Here is a 10312-nt window from a genome sequence, read left to right on the forward strand (position 1 = left end):
TCCTCATGCAGGCAGAGAGTGTTCAGCTCGGAGGTCTCACAGGTGGCTGGCTGGTCAAGCTGCTTTTGCTCAGGAGGAGCTGGGAGGCAGGAGGGGCAGAAGGACTGCCTGAGGGCACAGGAGGAGGCTCAGAGTCAGGCAGAGAGCCCTGCTCTCTGGAAATCCCAAGGATGGAGGTGACAACAAAACCGCGGCAGAGAGCACAGTTCTAAAACCAGGAGTCAGGGACTGAAAGGTACGGCCGTTTGGGGACTTCCCTGGTGATCCATGGGTTGGGGCTCTGTGCTTTCACTGCTGAAGGTGCAGGTACAATCCCTGGTCAGGGAACTAAGATCCTGCAAGCTGCACGGTGTGGCAAAAAGAAAAAAAGCACAGCCATTTGGAAACTTACCTGTTGGAGGAAAGAACTGCACAGATAGCAGCAGCCACAGGCTGTGGAATTTTGGGTCAGGGTGTGAACCCCACAGCTCACCCTGATTCACTGTGTGATGGTGGGCATTGTGCCTAACTTCTCTGAGCCTCTGTTTTCTCATCTGTGATATGGGGGTGAGGGCTTTCCAGAGGGCTCAAGGTAAAGAATCTGCCTGCCAATGCAGGAGCCATTGGTTTGATCCCTGGGCTGGGAAGATCCCCTGGAGGAGGAAATGGCAACCCACTCTCTAATATTCTTGCCTGGAAAATTCCATGGATGGAGGAGCCTGATGTCCAGGGGGTCATAAAGAGTTGGACACGACTGAGCACAAAGATGGGGACAATATGGCTGCCTTGCAGACTGGTTATGTGCATCAATAGGTTAATAAAATGTCAGGCACACCCAATGCTGTGTTTAGCACATTGTAGATTTTACGTTTTCTTTTCTATCTGAAGGTGTCCACGTGTCACACACGGTACTACTGGTTATCTTGGTGTTGTTGAGTAGATTCACATTAGATATGTTTTACTGAGGTGATCAGGGAGAAGGGACATGTGTGTGTGTTTTAAAAGATTTCCATCCAAAGAGGGATACATCTTAGAGAAGGAGCCTCGGGATGCTGAAACAGGCCGCTTTCAGGGCTAACTGGCCCTGTGGCTGGTGTGAAACCCTTCTCTGATCAGCAGGGGACAGACGGCATAGCAGTGTATTATTAGCCAACTTTATGGGAACAGGAGGAGGCCTTGTTCCTCCAGCCATCACCCAGCGAGAACCAACCCGCACAGCCTGGACCGAGCGCTGTGTCTGCTCCTGGGCGCGCTGGAAGAGCGTGCTGTGTGTCTCCAGGACGCGGGCAGCTCAGGAGGCGCTAACTGGAGAGCAGGCAGCTGAGTCCCCTCCCCAGATGTTGGCTTTCTTCTGAGTGGTTTTCCTCCACTCCTGTGTGATGTCTGCTCCACATGTGGACACGGGGCTCCTTGGGGTGGCCGTGGTCAGACTAGGAAGTCAGCCTCAGGAGTAGATGCCTCTGGAGTCAAGTGCCTTCTCCACATCCTGCTCGAGGTGGGTCAGGTGTCACTGGAAGCAGCGAAGTCGGTTATTCTGAGCTAAGACCCTTCCCCGCCCCTGAGGTGAAGGGCAGGTGTCCCGAACCGCTGTCCAGAGCCCCAGGTGGAAATTAAAGCTGAGAGGGCCCATAATACTCCTTTAATGCAATTCAGCAAACACCCACTTTCCCCACCTTTCCATTATGCACGATGTCAAACACACGGAGAAGATGAAGCACGGTGCTGAACATCCAGGGTAACAGTGCAGCTGGATTGGATACGAGCTACAAACCACCTCACTCACTACACGAGAGGAGTTCGGGGGATGGGTGGTTCTAGAATTATGACATGAGACAGAAGTTTGTGAAGTCCATCAGAGCAAACTTCTTGAAAATGTCAAACCTCTATCTGTAGGTGAAAGGATGCGCATGGGTGCTCCGACTCTTTGCGACCCCGTGGACTGGAGCCTATCCGGCTCTTCTGTGCGTGGGATTCTCCAGGCAAGAACACTGGAGTGGGGTGCCACTTCCTCCTCCAGGGGGTCTTCCCGACTCAGGGGTCAAACCTGCGTCTCTTGCATTGGCAGATTCTTTACCACTTAGCCACCAACAGCTGCTGCTAAAAGGGAACCAGGTAAAGAGAGGATTCCATACTCGCTGAAAGCCAGAGGAGAAGACTAAAGATGAGAGTGAGAGAAGGTTTGAGAGACAGTCCCTGGCAAAGAAGAGATGAGCCCCGTACCCGAGGTGGGGCAGCCACAGCCGCTGTCAAGAGTCTGCATGTGATTCAGAAGATTGATGGGCCCTTGTGGTTGGCAGACTGGAGCAACATGATTGAAGCAGGGAAGAATGCTTTGAGAGGGACAGCAGAAGACAGGCATTCCAAGGGGAAGGAGGTTATAAAGAGAAGGCATGACTCAGGGCTTTGCCAGGGGATTTGGGGACAGAAACGAAGAGTAGCACACGTGGGTTGAACAATGCTATAGAGAAGGAGGCATGAAAACTAGTCCACCTGGTGCACAGGAGTGTGGAAAGTAAAGGTCAAAGGTCACCCGGAGGTCACCTCCGGAAGGAAATGGAGAACAAACAGCTCCATGATGATAGAGAACTTGGAAGAAAGGTGGTCAGTCTGAGGCATGTTAGTTGATTAATTTAAGCCATAACCCTTAAATTGAAGGATAACACTGACTTTTCATTTAAAGTTGTGTTGTGTTTTTCAAGAGAAAGGACCCAAATAAACAAAATAAGAAATGAAAGGGGAGAAATAACCAATCCTGCAGAAATACAAAGATGCCATAAGAGAATACAGTGAGCGAAGATATCCCCACAAACTTGACAACCTAGAAATGGATACAGTTCTAGAAATTTATAGCCTGCAAAGCTGAATCAAGAAGAAATTGAACAGACCCATCACTGGAGGGGAAACAGGATCTGTAATTTTAAAAACTCCCTGTGAAAACAACAAAACTCACTGCAAACAAAAGTCTAGGGCTGGGCAGCTTCACTGGGGAATTCCACCAAACATACAAAGAAGAATGTACATCCATCCTTCTCAAACTCTTCCAGAAGACTGAAGAGGAGGGAATATTCCCAAAGACATCCTATGAAGCTATTGTCTCCCTGATACAAAACCAGACAAAGACACCACCAGAAAAGAAAATTACAGGCCACTGTTTGATGAATAGAGATGGAAAAAATCCTCAACAAAATACTGACAAACCTAATTCCACAACACATAAGAAAAGTGATCATACACCAGGATTATCCTAGGGTCACAAGGATGGCTCAACATACACAAAAAAATGTGAACAAAAGAAAAGACAAAACCCACACGATCATCTCAATAGTTACAAAAAAAGCATTGGATGAAAATCAATGTCTATTTGTGATAAAAACCCTCACCAAAGTGGGTATAGAGGGAACATATCTCAATACAATAAAAACTTTTTATGACAAACCCACAGTCAACATAATACTCAATGATGAAAAGCTGAAAGTATTCCTGCTAAAATCTGGAACAGGACAAGGATTCTGACCACTTCTATTTAATATCATACTATAAGTCCTAGCTACAGCAGTTAGATAGGAAATAAAATGGATCCAAGTTGGAAGAGAAGAGGTATTATAATGCATATAATATTTGCATTATATGCAGATGACATGATAACTCTATATAGAAAAGTCTGAAGATTCCACACAAAACTATTAGAACTGATAAATGAATTCAGCAAGGTAGCAAGATACAAGATTAACAGTCAGAAATCTGCTGCATTTCTTTATACCAGTAATGAAATGCCAGAAAGAGAAAATGAGAAGACAGTCCCTTTTAAAATCACATAAAAAGACACCTAGGAATAAACCTGACCAAGGAGGTGAAAAACATTTACACTGAGAATAAAACATTGATAAAGGAAATGGAAGATGACTCAAAGAAATGGAAAGATATTTCATGCTCTTGCATTGGAAGAACTAATACTGTTAAAATGGCCATACTACCCAAAGCAATCTATGGATTTAATACCATCCCTCTCAAATTACCCATGACATTTTTCACAGAACTAGAACAAATAGTCCTAAAGTTTATATGGAACCACAAAAGACCCAGAATTGCCAAGGCGATCCTGAGAAAAAAAGAAGAAATCAGGAGGCATAGCTCTCCCAGACTTCAGATGATACTTCAAAGCTACAGTAATCAACACAGCATGATACTAGCAAAACCAAACACTTACATCAATGCAACAGAATAGAGAGCTCAGAAGTTAACCCACACACTTATGGGCAATCTTCAACAAAGGAGGCAAGAATACATAATGGAGAAAAGACAGAATCTTTAGCAAGTGATGCTGGGAAAGCTGGACAGCCACATATAAATTGATGAAGGTAGAACATTGCCTCACACCATACACAAAAATAAACTCAAAATGGCTTAAAGACTTAAATATAAGACATGACACCATAAAACTCCTGTAAGAGAACATAGGCAAAACATTCTGACATAAATTGTAGCAGTGTTTTCTTAGGTCAATTTCCCAAGGCAAAATAAATAAAAGCAAAAATAAACACATGGGACCTAATCAGATTTATAAGCTTTTGCACAGCAAAGGAAATCATAAACAAAAAGACAACCTACCGAATGAGAGAAAACACTTGCAAACAAGACAAGTGACAAGAGCTTAGTTTATAAAATATACAAACAGCTCATATAGCTCAATATCAAAAAGTCCCAAATTACCTAGTCAAAAAACAGACAGAACACCTAAACAGACATTTCTCCAAAGAAGACACGCAGATGGCCAACAGGCACATAAAAAGATGTTCAACACCACTCATTACTAGAGAAATGCAAATCAGAATTCCAGTGAGGCGTCACCTCACACTGGTCAGAATGGCCATCATCAAAAAGTCTACAAATAACAAACGTTGGAGAGGGGATGGCAAAAAGAGAACCCTACTACACTGTTAGTAGGAAAGTAAACTGGTGCAGCCAATGTGGAGAGCAATATGGAGGGCCCTCAAAAACCTGAAAACAGAGCTACCATAGGATCACCAGTCCGGCTCCTAGACATGTACCTGGACAAAACTGGAATTCAGAAAGCTATGCTCCCAGTGTTCACAGCAGTGCTATTTACAGTAGCCAAGACATGGAAGCAACCTAAGTGTCCACTGACAGACAGATGGATAAGGAAGATGCAGTACATTATGCACAATGGATTAGTAGCCATACAAAAGAACGAAACAGTGACACTTGCAGCAAAACGGATGGACATAGAGATTAGTAAGTGAAGTAAGTTAGACAAAGACAAATATCATATAATACCACTTACATGTGGCATCTAAAAAAAATGATACCAATGAATTTATTTACAAAACAGAAAAAGACTCATATACGTAGAAAACAAACCTATGGTTATCAATGGAGAGGGGTGGGAGAGGAATAATTTAGGAGTTTAGGATTAATAGATACACACCACTCTAAATAAACAACAAGGACCTACTGTATAGCACAGGGAACAATATTCAGTATCACAGTATTCAGTATCTGGTACTAACCTATAATGGAAAAGAATCTGAAAAATATGTGTGTATGTGTATATATATCTGAATCACTTTGCTGTACATCTGAAACTAACGACATTCTAAATCAGCTATACCTCAATAAATAATAAATAGAGTTGTGCTTCTCAAATTTGGCTGTACCTTAGAATCATACAAGGAACTGTTCAAAAAAAAAAATAAATTTTGCATAACCAATTGGAAGATATGACCTCCTATGGAAGAAGGGACTCCTTTAGCAGCAAATAAGATAAAATACTAAAGAACAAATTTAAGAAGATATGGGCAAAACCTTAAAATAATACAAAAAGACAAACGTGTAGGTTTTCCTTGCTATTGGATAGGATGATTCAACATCATAAAGATTCTAGTTATATCCAAATTAATATATGAATTTAATGCAATCTCAATAAAAAATACCAACTTTTTTTCTGGAGCTATATAGCTAATTCTAAATTTCATGCATACAAAGTAAAGAAAACGAAAACCCGGAAAACGGAAAAGTAAAAGGCAGGACATCTTATCAGATATTAAAACATACATGATAAAGTCTACATAATGCAGAAGGTTGTACTGATGCTTGAAGAGACAGACTGACCAAAGGAATATACTAGAAAGGCCTCTTACTGAAGAGGCCTAAATACATTTGGAAATTTGATTCAGGATGAAGGGGGCATCTCAAGTCATCAGAGCAAAGATAGATTCCTTAATAAGTGGCAGAGTGACAACTGGATGGCCATTTGGAAAAAGATAAATTTGGATCCATACCTCATACCACACACATACCACATATTAAACAACGAGTGTATCACACCCAAGTGTAAAGAAATGAAACGAGTACTAAAAGAAAGCATGGGTGAATTCCTTCCCAATTTTGGGGTGGGAGAGGCCAACTCTGACTCAAATTCAGAGCTGTTAAAAAAATAAATAAATAAAGACAACATCATAGCAAGGAACAAGAACTCCATGGCAAAAAAAAAAAGAAAAGGTAACAAAGGACAAATTGGGAGAAAATATTTGCAATTTGCATCACAAAGAGCCAATGTCTTTAATATATAAATAATTTTTAAAAGCTAAGAAAAGGATTTTTTAAAAAACCCTCATATGGAAATAAGTGGCAAGTAAACAAGTAGAAAATTCACACAAAAACATATACAGGTGGTCTTTAAACGTGTGAAAAAATGCTCATCATTATTTCAAGAGAAAAGCATATTAAAACCACAATTTCTCACTAATTAGAATGGAACGAATCCAAATGCTGCGCAAAACATTCTGTTGGCAAGCTGTGATAAAACACACACTCTCATAATTTTCTAGTGGGTAAAAAATTGCATAGCAACAGCTGTGGAGGGGAATTTAGGGAAAAAGAAAAAACACCTAAATATGCAGTTTCCCTTTGACTTATCAAACCACTTCTAGGAATCAGCTCCTAAGATGTACATCCACAAATACTAAAACACTGCAAGTGCTGGGCTATCTACTGTGGCACGATTACAGCAAAAGGTGAAAAGTAGCCCCAATATCCATCAGCAGAAAGCTTATTGAACACATTATGCTCTATCCCCATGGTAGAATATGTGGCTTTATGGAGAGGCAGCCATGAAAAAGAAGCACTTGCCTGGTGGTCCAGGGGTTAAGAATCCACCTGCCAATGCAGGGGACACGGGTTCAATGTCTGGCTTGGGAAGACTCCACATTCTGCAGAGCAGCTAAGCCTGAGAGCAGAAACTTCTGAGCCCATGTGCTGCAACAAGAGAAGTCACTGGAATAAGGAGACAGTGCACCGCAACTAGAGAAAGCCCACACACAGCAGTGAAGACCCAGCGCAGCCAAAAATAATTTTTTAATGAGTTAAAAAAATTAGAATGAACTCTATAAGCTGAGATGGAGTCATTTCTAGGATATATTGTCTGTGAAAAAAGAAAGGTCCAGAACGTTGTATACAGAATTCTAACTTTAGTGTAAGAAAGCAGATATAAGAATATCTCTGTGTATTTGCTCAGTTTTGCACAAAGAAACCTAAGAAAGATAAACCAGAAACTAAGAAAATAGTTCCCCATACTCCACAGAGAACGAATGCAAACCATATACTTTCTTACATGGTTTTGACTTTTAAACCATGCCAATGACTTATTCAAAAATAATTTTTAAGAAAAAGGAAAAATCCAATTCCTAAAATCAAATTTATAAAAGCACAAATAAACCCAATGCATATCAAATTAATAACACACTTAGAAAAGAATAATTCCTGTCAATTTTGAAAAGTACTCTGTACATTCTTCATGAGATGTATTCAAAGCATAGAAAGAAGTATAAATTTGGAACCTTTCCCAGTAGGTTAATTATCAGTTGCAATCTGGGTTAAAATTGGAAACAGTTGTATGTTTTTAGATAATGCAAATGACTAAATAAATATATTCATCTTACAAGAACCAAGATTTTCACCCTAATAGAAAAAAAAAAAAGGAGTATAAAATAAAAGAAGGTAAGAAAACCCCCATGTTAATTTGAACTGGACCCGTTCATCTGAATCATTTAGAGCATCTGAAAGAATGACCTTATTGAAATACCAACACATTGAGTAAGAAATAATCTGTGAGTCCTAAGGTGAGACAGGGTTGGGCAGCATGCGGCAGCAAGGAAGAAAAGCTCTTCTTCCTTAAAGAAGGATGCTGGTCATATATGTAGACAGAATAAGAAAAAGAGGGACATTATCACCTTGCCACTGCTAATAAAATAAATGATCCAGGCAAGGATCACCGTTGATGCTAAAACCACTGGGGGAGAGAGTTTTAGGGAAGAAGACAGTCACTGCTTTCGCCAGGCGAGGAAGCAGCGCCAGTAATACTGGACAGTTGGCCAGCCTGCGACGAGCAGACGCAGGGTGCACTACGCAGCACCCCCGGGAATGGACCTGCCGGCTGCCTCACCGCGTCTATTCAAGCCTCTGTCCACAGCTGCAGAAAGCAGAGACAGAAACAAGGGAGTAAGACCATGAAGGAGCAGTCACTCAAACCCAGAAAGTAGGATTCTGCAAGGACTGGCCTAGACAGTTCAAAGTGAATCAAAAAAAATTTTTAATGTGTTTCAGGGGAAAAGAGACAGCAGAGATGGAACCAAATGTAACACATGGGCCTTGGTTAGATCCTAGAATGGAAAAGAGAACAGAAGGGAGGGGAGGGAGAAAGAACAAACCTAAAGAGGGGACAAACAGAACATCCGAACGTAAACTGGAAGCTAGATGGTACTTAAGCAATTACTGCTACTTTGCTTAGGTGCGAAAATGTGATTTTGGCTATGCAGAAAAAGTGATCTTATTTCTAGATATTTTGTGCTGAAGTATCTTAGGGAGATAGAATCTTACACAGGAACTTCAAATGGTTAGCCAAAGGGGAAAAAAAAGAAATGTATACTCTCAGGTAAAGCAAATACAGCAAAGATGTAACAATACTGGTCCAGTGGTCTGATATGGGATAAGAATCCAATGGTGGTCCAGTGGGTAAGAATCTGCCTGCCAATGCAGGGGACACGAGTTCAATCCCTGGTCCAGGAAAATTCCACACGCCACAGAGCAACTAAAGCCCATGCTTAGCCACTAAAGTCCACACGCCCTAGAACCCGTGTTCCACAACAGCAGAAGCCACCACAAGGAGAAGCCCATGCACTGCAGTGAAGAGCAGACGCCCCCTTTGCCACAACTAGACAAAGCCTGTGCATAGCAAGAAAGATAAATGCAACCAGATATATAAACTAAATTTTACAAGTAACAATAGGTTCGCTCTAAGGAAAGGTAAGTCTGCATTCTGTGAGTTTGAAAATGTTCAAATAAAAAGTGAGGACAGCTGTTTCTGCCATCTTTCCATGCCACCAGATGGTGCGCATGAATGTCCTGGCTGATGCTCTCGAATATCAACAATGCCGAAAAGAGAGACAAACGCCAGGTCCTTTTAGGCTGTGCTCCAAAGTCATCGTCAGGTTTCTAACTGTGATGATGAAGCAAAGTTACATTGGCGAATTCGAAATCATTGATGATCACAGGGCTGGGAAAATTGTTGTGAACCTCACAGGCAGGCTAAATAAGCGTGGAGTGATCAGCCCCAGATTTGACGTGCAACTCAAAGATCTACAAAAATGGCAGAATAACCTGCTCCCATCCCGCCAGTTTGGTTTCATTGTATCGACAACCTCAGCTGGCATCGTGGACCATGAAGAAGCAAGACAAAAATGCACAGGAGGGAAAAATCCTTGGATTCTTTTTCTAGGGATGTAAGTCAAAGTGAAGTCACTCAGTCGTGTCTGACTCTTTGCGACCCCATGGACTATAGCCTACCATGTTCTTCCATCCACGGGATTTTGCAGGCAAGAGTACTAGAGTGGGTTGCCATTTCCTTCCCCAGAGGATCTTCCCGACGCAGGGAATGGAACTCCGGTCTCCTGCATTGTAGGGAGACGCTTTATCGTCTGAGCCACCAGGGAAGTCTAGGGATGTAATACATACAAATAAAATGCCTCAGAGGTGGAAAAAAAAAAAAAAAAAAGCAAGGGGAGAATGTAAAAACCAGCAAGAAAAGGTCCCAGCCTTGCCCCTGCCCCAGACCAACCAAATCTCTAGGCTTGAGTACCATCTGTGAGGTTCCCCCATCTAGTGCACCCCAGATTCTAAAGGAAACCTGCATGCGTACTAACCATTCAGAGTTCCAGGGGGTAGGGGAAAGAACCTAGGGTGATAGAATTTTGAAGTGAAGACACGGATCCGAGAGCACACAGATATTCCCCGAACAGCGACTGCAAAGAGCAAGAAG

At 42.0% G+C, this 10312-nt stretch overlaps 1 pseudogene; it reads left to right on the top strand.

The window, feature by feature from the left end:
* The first annotated feature begins 9381 nt into the window (after positions 1-9381).
* On the top strand, positions 9382-9772 carry LOC102283434 (small ribosomal subunit protein uS8-like; annotated as a pseudogene).
* Positions 9773-10312: the final 540 nt, after the last annotated feature.

This window comes from Bos mutus, chromosome 19 (assembly GCF_027580195.1).
Source record: "Bos mutus isolate GX-2022 chromosome 19, NWIPB_WYAK_1.1, whole genome shotgun sequence".
Lineage (NCBI taxonomy): Eukaryota > Metazoa > Chordata > Mammalia > Artiodactyla > Bovidae > Bos > Bos mutus.